This window comes from Bufo bufo, chromosome 4, assembly GCF_905171765.1.
Source record: "Bufo bufo chromosome 4, aBufBuf1.1, whole genome shotgun sequence".
In the NCBI taxonomy this organism is placed as follows: domain Eukaryota; kingdom Metazoa; phylum Chordata; class Amphibia; order Anura; family Bufonidae; genus Bufo; species Bufo bufo.
Genome location: NC_053392.1, coordinates 392,267,562 through 392,285,887, shown reverse-complemented (window position 1 = coordinate 392,285,887; position 18,326 = coordinate 392,267,562). Strand labels below are relative to the sequence as shown.

General features: G+C 45.6%; 1 protein-coding gene across 4 annotated transcripts in view; it reads left to right on the top strand.

Moving 5' to 3' along the window:
* PHACTR2 (phosphatase and actin regulator 2) overlaps positions 1 to 18,326 on the top strand; it is a 367,207-nt gene that overhangs the window by 247,024 nt on the left and 101,857 nt on the right. The window lies entirely within an intron of this gene.

Below are 18,326 nucleotides of genomic sequence, written 5' to 3'. Positions count from 1 at the left end.
AGAATTAGAAACAGTGTCTGTGAGGGGGTACTCTCTGCACTGGTCTGGCTGCCTTCCTTCCTTAGTGACAATGTCTGTAGACCAGCATTGTGACAGCAACCTCTGATTAGCCTGACAATACACACATCTGAACACTACCTCTCATCAATCCAAGAATTACATTTGAATGGGACTGCTTTCATGTCATTTTCAAAGCTTGATTTGTAGATTATTAATGCTTGGGTGAAGTACAAACAATATTAATCCTTCCAAAACCAGACCCTTTTTTTTTTTTTTTTTTTTATCTTTTTTTTTTCTTCCCTGCCTTCCAAGGGCCATTCAATTTTTTATTTTTTTTTACTTTTCCTTTCAAACGGCCACATGAGAGTTTATTATTTGTGGGACAAGTTGTACATTCCAATGGCACCATTTAATATTCCCGACAATGTATTGGGAAGCTGGAAAAAAAATTGTAAATGGAGTGGATTTAGAAAAGCATTTTTGGGGTTTTGTATTTAAGGCATTTCTTTAGGGGTTGTCCGCTTTATTTTATTTTTATATTGATGACCTATCCTCAGGATTGGTCATCAAGATACAAGCGCCTCCTTCTCTTCATTGTTTACCTGGTCCTGAGAATAGGTCATCAATATAAAAAAAGCGGACAACTCCTTTTAAAGGGGTTGTCCGGGTTCTGGACTGAACCTGGATATAGAGTATCTCACAAAAGTGAGTACACCCCTCACATTTTTGTAAATATATTTATTATATCTTTTCATGGGACAACACTTAAGATATGACACTTTGATACAATGTAAAGTAGTCAGTGTACCGCTTGTAGAACAGTGTAAATTTGGTGTGCTCTCAAAATAACTCAACACACCCATTAATGTCTAAAACAATCTCAACACCCTAAGTGAAAATGGGCAAATTGTGCTCAAAGTGTCAATATTATATGTGGCCACTCCCAGCCAGTATTTTCCAGCACTGCCTTAAAGGGACACTGTCAGCTGGATTTTACTTACTGAGCTATTAACATCACCACATCAGTCTCCACGATTTACATTAAAATATAGTAGTATTTCTGCCCTGTGTCTTTTATTTGGTCTATAAAATCTGTTTTATTAATATGCAAAGTACCTCAATAAGGAGCCCAAGGGGACGTCCCTCCGGCAGTTGGAGCCCAGCCGCGCATATTACTTCGGAGCCCAGCACCGGCCCACTGCTAATTTATTCACTGCTCATCTCCGACGTAATGTTTGTGCAGCGCCCATTTGTGAAGCTGGCCCATGCACAATGAGTTCTGTGAGGCCGATGCCAGGACACTGCGCGGGCGCTGACGTGTATCCAGGGCGCATGAGCGGGATCATGGGTGTTGCACAAACATTACGTCTGCGAAGAGGCTTCCTTCTGGGACCAATTTGATGCAGTGTGCGGCGTATGGTGTGAGCACTGATAGGCTGACCCCCTCCCTGCTTTAACCTCTGCAGCAATGCTGGCAGCACTCTTATGTCTATTTTGAAAAGGCAACCTTTGGATATGATGCTGAGCACGTGCACTCAATTTCTTTGGTTGACCATAGGGAGGCCTTGTTAAAGGGAACCTGTCATCAACTTTATGCTGACCTCACTGAGGGCAGCATAAAGTAGTGACAGAAATGCTGATTTCAGCGGTGTGTCACTCATGAGCTAAAAGTAAGTGGTTACTGAGAACCAGCATCATAATCATAGCAGCCCAGTCCTGAGAAGAGTCACATCTACCTGAGAAGAGTCATGATTATTCATAATCTCCTGCTCTCACCTATCTGCTGATGATTGGCAGTTCTCTCCTAGACAGAAAGGGAGAAAACTAGGTAGAAGACTCAATCATCAGTAGGTGGGCAGGGAGAGCAGGAATTCATGAATAACCATGACTCTTCTTAGGTGGCCGGGACTCTTTTCCAGGCCTAGTCTGCAATGATTGTGATGTTGGTTCTCGTCGACCACTTACTTTTACCTTATAAATGACAGACCGCTGAAATTAACTCACCTGTCTCTAGTTTATACTGCCGTTTAGTATGGGCAGTGTAAAGGTGATGACAGGTTCCCTTTTAACCGCTGTATGGTCTTGGCCCCCATGCTGCTAAGTTTCAGGGTGTTGGCAATCTTCTTATAGCCTAGACCATCATTTATGTAGAGCAACCATTCTTTTTTTTCAGATCCTCAGAGTTCTTTGCCATGAGCTGCCATGTTGAACTTCCAGTGACCAGTATGAGAGAGTGTGAGAGCGATAACACCAAATTTAACACACCTGCTCCCCATTCACACCTGAGACCTTATAACACTAACGAGTCACATGACACCGGTGAGGGAAAATGCTTAATTGGGCACAATTTGGCCATTTTCACTTAGGCCCCTTTCACACCGGCGATTTTTTTCAGTGCGAGTGAGGTGAACGCATTGCACCCGCACTGAATCCGGAACTATTCATTTCAATGGGGCTGTGTACATGAGTGATGTTTTTCACGCATCACTTGTACATTGCGTGAAAATCACAGCATGTTCTATATTCTGCATTTTTCACACAACGCAGGCCCCATAGTGCGGATGCGGTGCGATTTTCGCGCATGGTTGCTAGGAGATCATGTTACTAAATAATGATGAGCAACCCCGGACCCCATTAAAGTAAATTTACTGTATTATTTTCCCTTGTAACATGGTTAGTATAATAGCATTCTTACTAGGGTTGTTGCGGGTATCGAAATTTCGATACCCAATCGATACTTTTGTCCCGGTATCGATACGATACCGGGATTTCCGTTTTTTCGATACTGGGCTGCGCTTCTGCGCAGTCTAGTATCTCTGAACATGAGCGCGCTGCTATCGGCGCGCTCATGTTCTCTCTCAGCAGCACGGGGAGAAGGAAGCTGTCCTCCCTCCCCCTGTGCTGCTGCCGCTGCCACCAATGAGAAGAGAGGGGCGTAGGAGGGGCGGCAATGAGAAGAGAGGGGCGTAGGAGGGGCGGCAATGAGAAGAGAGGGGGTGGAGGAGGGGCGGCAATGAGAAGGGAGGGGCGGAGGAGGGGCGGGCGCACTGCGCCACCAATGATAGGATTACTATCGGAGCGATGGGAGGAGACATCAGCTTCACTAGTGGGCGTTCCTTTTCCCTGCGCTGCGATTGGACAGCGCTACAGCCAGGGAGAAGGAACGCCCACTAGTGAAGCTGATGTCTCCTCCCATCGCTCCGATAGTAATCAGCAGCATGTGGAGCAGGAGAGGAGACAGTAATGGGGCACTGCGGGCGAACGGAGCGGCGCCCAGGACTAAATGGTGAGTGCTGAGACATCGCTGGGCGCCGCTCTGTGTGGCCTAATAGTGAAAGTCTGGACTCATATACAGTAGTCAGTCTTTAACACATACAGGAGGCGGGTGCCGGCAGCAGAATCGCATTGCCGGCACCCTGCCCCTGACAGGGAGCTGCGATCAGCGGCAGTTAACTGCCGCTGATCTGCTAGTACCCGCCTCCTGTATAAAGGGGTAAAATCATTGGTGGTGCAGTGTGCCCCCCCCCTCAATCCCCCCATCCCATTAAAATCATTGGTGGCACAGTGCGCCGGCCCCTCTCAACCCTCCAGTATTAAAATCATTGGTGGCAGTGGCCACAGGGACCTCTCCACTCCCCCTCATTGGTGGTGCAGTGGCAGCTTCTGATCGGAGCCCCAGCTGTGTAAGCCTGGGGCTCCGATCGGTTACCATGGCAGCCAGGACGCTACAGAAGCCCTGGTTGCCATGGTAACATCCCTGATGCTGTGTGCACAAAGCACAGAGCAGCAGGGACAGTGTGGAGTCCTATTCACCCTGATAGAGATCTATCAGGGTGAATAGGAAAAGGGATGAAAGATCCCAGGTTCTAGCCCCTAAGGGGGGAAATAGTTATTAAATAAAAAGTGAAAAAAAAAAAAAACACTAAAATATGAAGTATAAATCACCCCCCTTTTCCCAATTTCACATATAAAATATATAAATAAACATATTACATCGCCACGTCAGAAAAGTCCAAACTATTAAAATATAAAAAAAAAATCTAGGTGGTGAATGCCGGAACAGAAAAAATAAAATAAAAACTGCGCGATTCGCCATTTTTAAAAATGAGGAATGCACGTGGCTTTTTTTGTTTATTTTTTTCGCGTGGTATCGAATGGTATCGAGTATCGCAATACTTTTTCATGGTATCGAAACCGAATCAAAAATTTGGTATCGCAACAACTCTAATTCTTACTACACAATGTTAACTAAAATGTCCATTGAGGGGTTGAAAAATACAAAAAATAAACTCTCCTCATTAGGGATCGACCGATATTGATTTTTTAGGGCCGATACCGATAATTTGTCAACTTTCAGGCCGATAGCCGATAATTTATACCGATATTCTGGGTATTTTTATTTTTGAGGAAAAAATTTTTTTTCCTACACAAATCTGCTGAAAATTAATGTTTATTGTTAACGTGTATTATTATTTTATTTTTTTTGAAAATCTTTTTCATTTATACTTAATATTTTTGTGTTTGTTTTTTTTTTTTACTAACTTTTAGCCCCCTTAGGGACTAGAACCCTTGTCCTATTCACCCTGATAGAGCTATATCAGGGTGAATAGGAGATCACACTGTCCCTGCTGCTCTGTGCTCTGTGCACACAGCAGCAGGGAGCTGAACATGGCAGCCAGGGCTTCAATAGCGTCCTGGCTGCCATGGTAACCGATCGGAGCCCCAGGCTTACACAGCTGGTCTCCGATCAGAGGAGGAGGGGAGAGGGGATCCTGTGGCCACTGCCACCAATGATTAATACTGGGGGGGGGGGGCGCACTGCGCCACCAATGTTTTTACTATTGGAATGGGGGTGGGGGGCGCACTGCGCCACCAATGATTAATACAAGGGGGCTTGGGGGGGCGCACTGCGCCACCAATGAACATAAGTCTCTCATTCATATACAGGAGGCGGGAGCTGGCTGCAGAATCATAGCCGGCTCCCGACCCCTATGAACGGTAGCTGCGATCCGTGGCACCTAAGGGGTTAACTACCGCGGACCGCAGCTGCCGTTCATAGAGGTCGGGAGCCGGCTATGTGATTCTGCAGCCAGCTCCCGCCTCCTGTATATGAATGAAAGACTCATCTTCATTGGTGGCGCAGCGGCCACAGCCCCTCCCCTCCTCTTGTCTCCTCTCCTGCTATTGGCGGCAGCGGCAGCAGCGGCACAGGGGGAGGGAGACACTGCTTCCTTCTCCCCTGTGCTGCGGAGGGAACACAGAACGCGCTGAGAGCAGCGCATTCTGTGTTCCCAATACGTTATCGGTATATCGGCAAAATAGATGCCGATACCGATAACGTTCAAAATCCTCAATATCGGCCGATAATATCGGTAAAACCGATAATCGGTCGATCCCTACTCCTCATCCACTTGATTGCACAGCCGGTATCATCATCTTTCTTCTTCCTGCAGGACCTCTGCGCTGACGTCATCGCGCTCACCACGTGGTGAGTGCGGTGACGTCAGCGCAGGTCCTGCTGAATGAAGATAGAAGGTCCTTCTATCTTCATTCAGCAGGACCTGCGCTGACGTCACCACGGTCACCAGCGCAGATCCTGCAGGAAGAAGAAAGAAGAGGATACCCTCAATGGACATTTTAGTTATCATCCTGTAGTAAGAATGCTATTATTTTCCCTTTTAACCATGTTAGAAGGGAAAATAATACAATCAACAGAACACCTAACCCAAACCCGAACTTCAGTGAAGAAGTCCGGGTTCGGGTCTGGGTACCACATTCAGTTTTTTCTCATGCGCGTGCAAAAGGCATTGCATTCGCGCGGAAAAAACTGAACAACCGAACGCAATCGCAGACAAAACTGACTGAAATTGCGTGCCTACTCACGCGGGTTTCCCGCAGTGCACCCTGAACGCATCCGGCCCTCACCCGCAACCCCCATGTGAAAGGGGCCTTAGGGGTGTACTCACTTTTGCAAGTAGTTTAGACATTAATGGCTGTGTGTTGAGGGCACACCAAATTTACACTGTTATACAAGCTGTACAGTGACTACTTTACATTGTATCAAAGTGTCATATCTTCAGAGTTGTCCTGTGAAAAAATATAATAAAATATTTACAAAAATGTGAGGGGTGTACTCACTTTTGTGACATACTGTAAGTTCCCCTTCACTTCTTTACCATGTACGAGTGAAGCATCGGAGCATTTCCTTGCTCTGATGCTCACCTTGCCTTTTGCTGCATCGCGCTGAGCAAGGTCTGTTTGTTGTGAGCTGGTGGCCGGGCGTTACATGAGTTTGCTAGGCGGAGACTTCCACTTAGCAGGGAGCCCGCTGGTCTGGGTGGTTTTAGAGGCGGGTATTAGTAATATCAGTATCAGTTAGTACCATTAGTGAAGTCTACACAGAGATAAGGTATAATAGAAAGATTTACTGCTGTTCTGTGTTTTTGACCTGGTTTTGGCCCACAATACCTGACCAAATAACTGAAGTGTGAACTCAGCCTAAGGCCTCATGCACAGGGCCGTTGTGCGGCCGTTCCGTGCATTGGGGACCGCAATTGCGGTCCCCAATGCACGGGCAACATCCGTGCAGCGGGCTGGACCTATTCAACTTGAATGGGTCCGTGGTCTGTCCGCTCCGCAAAAAAATATGACGTGTCCTATTTATTTGCGGTGCGGAAATATGGAAAGAAACACCACGGAAGCCCTCCGTAGTGCTTCCGGTGTTCCGTGACTCCATTCCGCATCTCCGGAATTGCGGACCCATTCAAGTGAATGGGTCCGCAACTGTGATAAGGAGTGCACAAGGCCAGTGACTGTAAATTGCCGACCCACCGTTTGCGGGCCGCAATACGGCCACGGCCGCCCAACGGCCATGTGCATGGGGCCTAAGGCCACTTTCACAAGGTCACAATTTGATCAGTATTAGGCTACATGCACACGACTGTATGTGTTTTTTGGTCCGCAAATTGTGGATCCGCAAAAAAACCAGATGCCATCCGTTTTTTTTTTTTGGTGGATCCATTGTCACAGTGCCTAAGGGCCTCATGCACACGACCGTTGTTTTGGTCCGCATCCAAGCCGGCTCGGATGCGGACCCATTCACTTTAATGGGGCCGCAAAAGATGCGGACAGCACTCAGTGTGCTGTCCGCATCTGTTGCTCCGTTCCGTGGTCCGCAAAAAAAATAACCTGTCCTTTTCTTGTTCGTTTTGTCCGGACAAGAATAGGCAGTTTTATTAATGGCTGTCCGCGCCGTTCCGCAAATTGTGAAACGCACAAGGACGCCATCAGTGTTTTGGTCGTGTGCATGAGGTTGTGTGCATGAGGCCTAAAACGGACAAGAATAGGACATGTTCTATTTTTTTTGTGGGGCTACGGAACGGACATACTGATGCGGACAGCACACTGTGTTCTGTCCGCATTTTTGGCGGACCCATTGAAATGAATGGGTCCGCATCCTGTCCGCAAAAAAAAAACGGAACGGACACGGAAACAAACAACGTGTGTGTGCATGTAGCCTTATTATCCATATTTGTCAGCCAAAACCAGGAGTGGAACCTACAGTCAAGGTATAGTGGAAAGATTTGGACCTCTTCTGTGTTTTGGACCCTGCTGTGGGCTTATAAATACTGATGAAAAATACTGACTAAATACTAACTATGTAAGGCTACTTTCACACTAGCGTTCAGAGCGGATCCGTCTGGGGTCTGCCCAGACGGATCCGCTCATACAATGCAGACTTTGGATCCGTTCAGAACGGATCCGTCTGCATTATATTGTAGAAAAAATTCTAAGTGTGAAAGTAGCTTCAGACGGATCCGTCCAGACTTTACATTGAAAGTCAATGGGGGACGGATCCGTTTGAAAATTGAGCCATATAGTGTCAAATTCAAACGGATCCGTCCCCATTGACTTACATTGTAAGTCTTTTTCCTGGTGGCACTGCTTGTTTTTGGCCATATTGCAGCGATACGTTTGCTGGTTGTCAGTAGTGAATTAGGAAACATTTGTGGTGTTTTGATGTTTGATAAGTCAGGATGTATAATTGTCACATCCAGTGAAGTCTACCTACCAGTGTAGAAATGATACAACATCTGCAAACAGTTTTCCCATCACATAGACATTTATATTGCAATGGTTTCATCACTCACTGCTTCTTGGGTCTCCCATTACCATTCCACACCATAAAGGAACTTTTGCCTAAGGCCTCCTGCACACGAACGTGTGCCCCCCGTGGCCGTGCTGCGGCCTGCAAAATGCGGGCCCCAATGCACGAACACAGTTCATGGGGCAGCCGCAGCGGATCGCGGGCCCATTTACTTTAACGGGTCCGTGATCCGGTCGTTAAGCAAAAAGATAGGACGTGTTCTATCTTTCTGTGGAACGGAAGTACGGGACGAAACCCCACGGAAGCACTCCGTAGTGCTTCCGTAGGGTTTCATTCCGTGCTTCCGTTCCGCATCTCCAGATTTGCGGACCCATTGAATTGAATGGGTCCGCATCCGTGATGCGGAATGCACACGGAACAGTGCCCGTGTATTGCAGATCCACAAATGCGGTCCGCAATACAGCAACGGGACACCTATGGTAGTGTGCAGGAGGCCTAATATTCATAAAAAATACTCTTGAGGTGTGAGTAAAGCTGCGACAATGTTTATTTGAAGCTGCTTGTGCAGGTTGTAGTTGTCATTTTATAGATCACTAAATGCTGCTGAAAGGGGTTTTCAAGGCTCCTGATACGGACGACCTATCTTCAGGATAGATCATCAGTAGTATCTGATCATTGGGGGCGCACCCTTTTAGGGTACTTTCACACTTGCGGCAAAGGATTCCGGCAGGCAGATCCGGCAATCCGGATGCAAACGAATGCATTTGTGAGACTGATCTGGATGCGGATCTGTCTCACAAATGCATTGCAATACCGGATCCGTCTTTCTGGTTATCATCCAGAAAAACGGATCCGGTATTAATTTTTTTTCCTCATTTTTAAAGGTCTGCGCATCCGGCATTCCGGCAAGTGTTCAGTATTTTTGGCCGGAGAGAAAACTGCAGCATGCTGCAGTATTTTCTCCATCCAAAAAATGTAAGAGGGACTGAACTGATACATCCTGAACTGATTGCTCTCCATTCAGAATGCATTAGGATAAGGCTACTTTCACACTAGCGTCGGGGCTCCGCTTGTGAGCTCCGTTTTAAGGGTCTCACAAGCGGCCCCGAACGCATCCGTCCAGCTACCAATGCATTCTGAGTGGAGGCAGATCCGCTCAGAATGCATCAGTCTGGCAGCGTTCAGCCTCCGCTCCGCTCAGCAGGCGGACACCTGAACGCTGCTTGCAGCGTTCGGGTGTCCGCCTGGCCGTGCGGAAGCAAACGGATCCGTCCAGACTTACAATGTAAGTCAATGGGGACGGATCCGTTTGAAGATGACACAATATGGCTCAATTTTCAAACGGATCCGTCCCCCATTGACTTTCAATGTAAAGTCTGGACGGATCCGTCTGAACAACAGTTTCAGACTTAGAATTTTTTCTAAACTATAATGCAGACGGATCCGTTCTGAACGGATCCAAACGTCTGCATTATAGGAGAGGATCCGTCTGTGCAGACCCCAGACGGATCCTCTCTGAACGCTAGTCTGAAAGTAGGCTAAAACTGATAATTTTTTTCCGGTATTGAGCCCTTGTGAAGGAACAAAGTGCCGGAAACACTAGTGTGAAAGTACCCTTACTTAGCTGTTCCCTGCAGCCTCTGACGCAAGAACTAGCACTTTGATTGGAACAAGAAGCACAGCTCTGCTGAAAGTGCTGGGCTACTGCGCTCAGCTATCCTTCACTTCAATGGTAGCTCAGCTCCAGTAACCCAACATGGCCACTACACTTTGAATGGAGCTAGTGCTAGTTATAGCGTCAGACGCTGCAGGGAACAGTTGATTGGTGGCAATGTGGAGTGTTGAGCCCCCAGTGTTCGGATATTGATTATCTATCCCGAGGATAGGTCATTTTTACTTCTCTAGTTTAGCGGTCACCAAGGAAATGCAGTGCAGTCTGCATGCAGCATGTTATAGAGCAGGAGGAGCTGAGCAGATTGATATATAGTTTTATGGGATAAGATTCAGTAGTACTTGTAACTTATTGAAATTGCAGCTTTTTCTATGCTAGTGGGTGATGATTGCCCTGTCCCTGTATGATCGTAGGAGCGTCTGTTGGACTCCTAAGCACAGAAAAAGTAGGAAATTCAATCAGAGTACAAGTTCTACTGAATCTTTTCCCACAAATCTATATATCTGCTCAGCTCCTTCTGCTCTATAACTAGGGCTCGGCAATCAATCAAATTAATTTGATTAATTTGACTTTTTGGGCCCAGCAATGTTGCTATTTTATATATGAAAAAAAAAAAATTGTCCAGAGCTCCATACAGCGCAGGTTGTTTAGAAGCTGTTGTGGTGGTGCAGTGGGTTAGCGAGCTGCTTCCGGTGGATGCGCAGGGGGAAGATGCTGATGCCTCCCGGGACAAGTGCGGCTCCTCCCCAGCCGCAAAACAAAGTCCTTGTTCCTGCAGCCGCCTCCCTGGCCTGCCCATCCTCGAACCACAGGAACACCTGCTTCATAAACAGTGGGCTGTTTACTGAGCAGTACAAGGAGAACAAGGCCTTATGGAGCCCCTTACCCAGCCCAGGGTGCAGGAGCAGGGGGAAGTGATCGAGCAGCTGGCCAAGCTCCTGCGATCCCTGTGTAATTTAAGTTGTCCATGTGTGTTCTACTACTCCCATCGTGCCCCACCCCCAGGGGACTTCAAGCCCCAATATTTCCCTCCTATGGTGCTGCCACTCACAGCTCCTCCTGAGCTGCAGTACTGTAACTCTCATCATGCTCTTTACTAGTGGTACTGCAGATCTCAATACATTCTGGGGGAGATTTACCAAACCTGGTGTAAAGTAAAACTGGCTTAGTAGCCCATAACAACCAATCAGATTACACTTTTTACTTTTTAAAGGAGCTCTGAAAAATGTAAGGTGGAAACTGGTTGCTATGAGCAACTAAGCTAGTTTTCCTTTGCACCAGTTTTGATAAATCTACCCCACTGTGTATCATGCAACGAGACTACTACTCCCTTTATGCCCTGGAAAGAGTATTATTCCCAGCGTTCCCCCAGCCCTGTAGAGGTTATTGCCTCCAGCGCACCCTTTGCCTTGTAAAGGCTATTGCTTCTATTGCGCTCCCTGTCCAGGAAAGAGTACTGCTCCCATTCTGCCTCCAGTCCTGAAAAGACTAAAACTCCCACTGCTACCCTCTGCCTTGGAATGGTACTATTTCCAACACGTCCCCTCTTCCTTGTAAACTGTGCTACTCTGTTTTCCTTCTGCCCTTGAAAGACTACATATCCCAACATCACCTTCCTATAGCACTACAAGTCCCAGCTTCTCCTGAGCTGCAGTACCATAGCTCTCATCATGTTCTTTATTAGGCCTCTTTCACACGACCTTATGGCTTTTTCAGTGTTTTGCGGTCCGTTTTTCACGGATTCGTTGTTCCGTTTTTTTGTTTCCGTTTCTGTTCCGTTTTTCCGTATGGCATATACGGTATACAGTAATTACACAGAAAAATTTGGACTGGGCATAAAATTTTCAATAGATGGTTCCGCAAAAACGGAACGGATACAGAAAACATACGGATACCTTTCCGTATGTGTTCCGTTTTTCTTGCGTACCCATTGACTTGAATGGAGCCACGGAATGTGATTTGTGGGCAATAATAGGACATGTTCTATCCTTCAACGGAACGGAAATACAAAAACAGAATGCATATCGAGTACATTCTATTTTTTTTGCGGAACCATTGAAATAAATGGTTCCGTATGCGAACCGTATACGGAACGCAAAAAACGGCCAGTAAACGGGGAAAAAAATGGTCGTGTGAAAGAGGCCTTAGTCGTACTGTAGATCTCCACACATCCAGTGTATAATGCAAAGAGTCCAATATGGTCTCCTGCCCTGGAGAGATTACAATTTCAAATAACTTTTCTGTGTCACTACAAGCCCCAACTCCTCTTGCCCTGCAGTACTACAAGTCTTTTCATGTCTGTTACCAGAGGTACATCAGGTGATCATATTGACCCATAGAATAAAAGTGACACACTAGTTATGTGGCACCATGAGTGTCGTAAATTTAAAGTGCAAAAAAACAATTGTTGAACTGCTTTTTTATTTTATTATTATTCCATGTATTGAGATCTCCCAAAATAATAAAAGTTAAATAATGTTATTTGTAGGGTTGTTGCGATACCAATATTTTGATTCGATTTCGATACCATAAAAAAGTATTGCGATACTCGATACCATTTGATATCACGCGAAAAAAATAAAACACCAAAAAAGCCTGTGTGCATTCCGCATTTTATCAAACGTCCAGCTCATAATCGAACAGTCCTATCCTATATTTTGGGGGGGACAAGGTGACAAAAAAAAATGGCGAATCACACTTTTTATTTTTTTCTGTTACAAGCGTTCACTACATAGGACATTTCTTTCTCTATTTTAATACTTTGCACTTTTTTGGGCGTGGCGATATATAATATTTTTATTTATTGTATATATATATATATATATATATATATATATATATATATTTTATATGTAAAATTGGGAAAGGGGGTGATTTAAACTGATTTAAAAAAAATATATATATTTTTTTTTAGTTTTTTTTTTAAAAACTTTTTATTTAATAACTATTAGCCCCCTTAGGGGCTAGAACCTGGGATCTTTTAATCCCTTGTCCTGTTCACGCCTAAGGTCCCTTTCACACGAGCGAGTTTCCGCGCGGGTGCAATGCGTGACGTGAACGCATAGCACCCGCACTGAATCCTGACCAATTCATTTCTATGGTGCTTTGTACATGAGCGTTGTTTTTCACGCATCAGTTCTGCGTTGCGTGAAAATCGCAGCATGTTCTTTATTCAGCGTTTTTCACGCAGCCCTGGTCCCATAGAAGTGAATGGGGCTGCGTGAAAAACGCTTTGCATCCGCAAGCAAGTGCGGGTGCGATGCGTTTTTCACTGATGGATTGAGAAAACAGGGGGCACACCAAATAATACGGGGAGTGCAAAGGGTGGTGAAAAGAGCATGAAACAATATCACCGGACCCAAGAGAGAGTCACAAGAACCACCCCATATATGCACATCGGACAATAAGTCAATATAAAAATATATAAAGTTTATTAGACACACCAACAGATACACATTAAAAATTGTATATAATTAGAACAAAGTGCGGTATGCAATATAATATATGTAACCGACACATGCAGGTCCACTGGGTTGCCACAGAATGGGCATATACATTATAAACCAGCATCTAAAAATCCAATACAAAACATATAGCAAATATGAAATGAGGTGAGACCACTAGAAATGCAGACAGACCATGATGAGGTCTAAATTGGAGAGTCAAACCTATATAAACCTGCTGGTGCAGTGGACCTGGAAGAGTGAGAGAACGCCCAACGCGTATCGCCGGAACAATCCGGCTTCCTCAGGGGTAAGGAGCTGTGTGTTGGGGTATCACTTTATATAGGATGATAAATAGGGCAAAATTACATTCACCTGTGCAGCAGAGTGTTCTGAGCAGTGTGGAGGCATATCAAACAATCCATGACCAAAAAACGGAACAACTAAACGCAACCGCAGACAAAACTGACTGAACTTGCTTGCAAAATAGTGAGAGTTTCACTGAATGCACCCTGAACGCATCCGGCCCCAATCCGCAATGCTCGTGTGAAACCAGCCTAATGGATCTCTATTAGGGTGAAAAGGACTTCACACTCTCCCCGCTACCCTATGCATAGTACACACAGCAGTAGGGAGATTACAATGGAAAGCTTCAGCAGTGTCCTGGCTGCCATGGTAACCAATCGGAGCCCCAGTATTACACTGCTGGGGCTCTGATCAGAAGCTGCCACTGCACCACCAATGAGGAGGAGTGGAGGATACCCTGTGGCCACTGCCACCAATGACTTTATTACTGGGGGGGTTTGGGGGGGGGGGGGGGGGCGCGCGCGCGCGCGCGCGCACTGTGCCACCAATGATAATTAACCTTTAATGCAGATACAGGAGCCGGCACCCGACCGCTATGACAGGCCGCTGCGATCCATGGCAGTTAACCCCTCAGGTGCCTCACCTAAGGGGCTAACTGCCGTGGATCGCAGGTACCGGCTAGGTGATTCTGCAGCCAGCACCCGCCTCCTGTATTTGAATTAATGAGTGAGTTAACTTCATTGGTGGCGCAGTGGCCACAGCCCCTCCCCCCCTCCCCTCCTCCACCCCTCTCATTGGTGGCAGCAGCCGCACAGGAGGGAGGGAGAGACTGCTTCCTTCTCCCCTGTGCTGCTGAGGGAACATGGCTCTCGGCGCGTGCCATGTTCTGTGATACTAGGCTGCGCAGTAGCGCAGCCTAGTATTGGTAAATGTTAAAAGTATCAATTGGGTAGCGATAATTCGATACCTGCTACAACCCTAGTTATATGTACCCCAAAATGGTGTCACTAACAGTGATGGTCAGTTCGCAGTGTTCGCCAGCGAACACATGCGGGCTGCCATCTTCAATAAGGTAGTTTCACCCGTCCGGCGATGCACAGGTAAGCCCTTACCTGTGCCGGGAGCCGGTCTGAAATCAAATGCAGTCACCGGGAGCAGGCAGTTCGGAGAACAGCCCGATGAAGTCCCCCGGCGGCTGTTCTCAGAACTGCCTGCTCCCGGTGACCGCATTTGATTTCAGACCGGCTCCCGACACAGGCACAGGTAAGGGCTTACCTGTGCATCGCCGGACGGGTGAGTCTACCTTACTAAAGATGGCAGCCCGCATGTGTTCGCTGGCGAACACTGCAAACTGACTATCACTGGTCACTAAAAATACAATTCGTCCTGCAAAAAAGAAGCTCTCTTATAGCTACTTTGACCCAAAAAATAAAAATGTTATTGGCAGAAAAAATTATCAAGAAAAATCAATAATTGTCCTTAAAGGGAACCTGTCACCTCTACTATGCTACCCTCACTGAGCGTTTCTAAATGTTCATTCTGTTACCCTAAACATATAAATTACACTTTTAATTTCATTTGCAGACGAATTCAATAAGTATTATGCATTTTTGTACTTCCCGCCTTTTATGCAAATTAACATAAAAGAGTCATATCTTAGGCTACTTTCACACTGGCGTTTCTGGGTCCGCCTGTGAGATCCGTTTCAAGGCTCTCACAAGCGGCCCCAAACGGATCAGTTCAGCCCCAATGCATTCTGAATGGATAAGGATCCGTTCAGAATGCATCAATTTGGCTGCGTTTGGTCTCCGTTCCGCTTTTGAGGCGGACACTAAAACGCAGCTTGCAGTGTTTTGGTGACCTTCTGACGATGCGGAGCCAAACGGATCCGTCCTGACTTACAATGTAAGTCAATGGGGACGGATCCGTTTTCATTGACACAATATGGTGCAATTGAAAATGGATCCGTCCCCCATTGACTTTCAATGTAAGTCAAGACGGATCCGTTTTGACTTAGACTTTTTTTTTTATGAATAATGTAGACGGATCCATTCTGAACGGATACAAGCGTTTGCATTATAGGTGCGGATTCGTCTGTGCAGATACAAGATGGATCCGCACCGAACGCAGGTGTGAAAGTAGCCTTACTTGTGTGACCAGAGAAGAGTCATATTTTCAAGCTCTGACTCATCTCAGGTTAATTTGTATATGTATCAAATTGGTTTTTTTTACACAATAAAAGCACACAGAGCTATGGGGACTGTAATCCATGTCCTCAGCTCTGTACCCAAAATCCAGGTGACAGGTTCCCTTTAAATATAGATTTTTTTTTTGGCAAAATCGCCCAGCCCTGCCTCTAACATGCTGCAGATTACCGGTACACGTTAAGGCTGGGTTCACACTTGAGCGTTTTACAGCGCGTTCAAACGCGCTGTAAAACGCTCAACACATGAAAACCAATGCTTCCCTATGGCCCTGGTTCTCACTTGAGCGTTTTACAGCGCGTTTGAACGCGCTGAAAAACGCCCTACGCTCAAACAAGTTCTTGAGCTTCTTTGGGGCGTTTTGACGCGCGTTTGTGGCCATAGGACATTGCAGTCAATCACACAAACGCGCGTCAAACGCGCGTTTACTATTGCGAAAAACGCTCGTCAAAAACGCGCGTCAAAAACGCGCGTTAAACGCGCATATCAAAGACGCTCAGGTCTGAACCCAGCCTTAATGGCTGTAGAAACCCAGGCAAAGCCTTAATTACAGAAATGATGCCGTGTTATCAGCAGTAATTAATACAATGTCCTCTCCATTTTTGTGCTTAGCAAATGAAAGTTTGGTTTCATCACCGCTGAGTTTAATAACATGATGGGGATGTTGCTTCATTTGGTGCGTGGGAAGCAGGGTTTTGCTTACTTGGCACACAGCTGAACTTTGGCAAGTGTGCACTTTTGCTGCCTATAGTATTATGTTATAACTTTACACTGTGGAAAAATGAATGTATGTATATTTAGAGATATCATTCTTTTCTTTCTGTTTCTGGAAGCTGATGTTGGCTGAGCGTGCCCAGCGGCGGGCAGTGACTAGTACGCAGCGCTTCCTGTTTCACACTGTGTTTTTTTCCCACTGGTCCAGCTGGGAGGGGTGAAGGAAGTCCTCTTGGAATGACATCGATAAGCAGAGACCCTTTGTTTCATGAACTATGTGCTGCCAGATTTCCTAAACATTTTATTAAAGGGTCACTAACTTTTCAAAAATCTTTTAATATGTCTCTATCTATGTCGCCATTAAATTGGTGGGGGTCTGGGGGGTTCCATAGAAGTCTATGGGCCCATCTTGATTCTGTCCTCAGCAGTGAGGAGAGAGAGCACCCTATGTTAGCTCTTCTCTCTCCTCGTTCTAGAGATCGGTAGGGGTTTCAGTGCTCAGACCTCCACCGATTTAAACTTTTGATATGTCTGTATGACATGTGGAAAGTTTTTTGAAACGTTATTGACTGAGGATTTTTTTTGCCACATTGAGATGAACTTGTATGTTTTCTCATGGTTTATATAAAGTTTACATACAAAACAAAAACAGGCTACGTGATTACTGGTGTAAACATAGCAGCCAATCAGTTTGATCATTTCATTTCCTAATGGAGCTCTGTAAAATGAAAGGTGGAATCTGGTTGCTATGGGCAACAAATCCAGTTTTTCCTTTGTACTATTTTTGATAAATCTCCCCCATAATCTTTCTTAAAAGGGTGATGATATTCAGCTAAATATCTATGTATTCCAGCATACAGTCTGTGTCCAGCATTAGTGCTGGGATTCGGCCGGACAAAAACCGCTGCAAGTATTGTTTTTTTGTCCAGTCGAATACCTGCTAGATCCCATTATAGTACATAGAGACTGGCGGTGCTCCGGCCCTTTCCTGCTTTTGCGGATACAATGAACTCTACCAGGCTGTTCCTCTGCTGGAACAGCCTGCCAGAAGATTTTAACGCTAGTGTGCAACTAGTCTGCAAGTAGCCTTAACTTAAAAGATCCGTGTTCCTGGAAGGAAACACTCAGTTTTACTTTTCTTTTAGAAAGCAGACTAGCTTGCATGACTCTCTTTTTCCAGAAAAGCATTATGTGGGGACACAGGCACAGAAATAGAAAATCTTGTTATAAAAAGCACTCATTGAAGAGTTGGAGGTTACCACCTGTGGGAAATCTTATTATGAATAACTGATTGAAAAGTTTGAGGCAACCACTAAAAACTTTGTTGATATAAAATAGGAGACAATTGATCTATGAAGCATAAGGAGGTGTGTATAAATACTAGAGATGAGCAAATCAGTTCTCATCTCATAATTGGAGTTCATCCTGAATGTTTTGTAAGAAAGTTTCTCATCTCTAATTTGGATAGTTCATGTTGCCTTCGTTAACAGTCTTCACCAGTATCTGGTTCTTCTTGGCTTGCCCTGTGGTGTGTGACTGCCCCGTTTGCCATAGTAGTTTGCTTACCTCTTGTTCCATAGAGTATGAGTTATGGGCACCATTACATGAATGTTCTTTCTCTGCTTACCAGGTACCAACAAAGTAAAAAATGAAGTATTGAAAAGCCATTTAAACCCACTCCTGACATTTACTTTCATTTAATGCTTCCATTCCCTGTGATGTCTGTTCTGGAGCTCTATGCATTGTGCTGTTCCTCTGCACATTTATGTGTAGGGTACAGTATGTCTCTACATAGTCTGACACTAACCACTGAAAAGAGGAGTGGTAGCCTCCAGTTGCCAGTTTATAACAATGGAATCCTAAGAAAAGATGATTGAGAA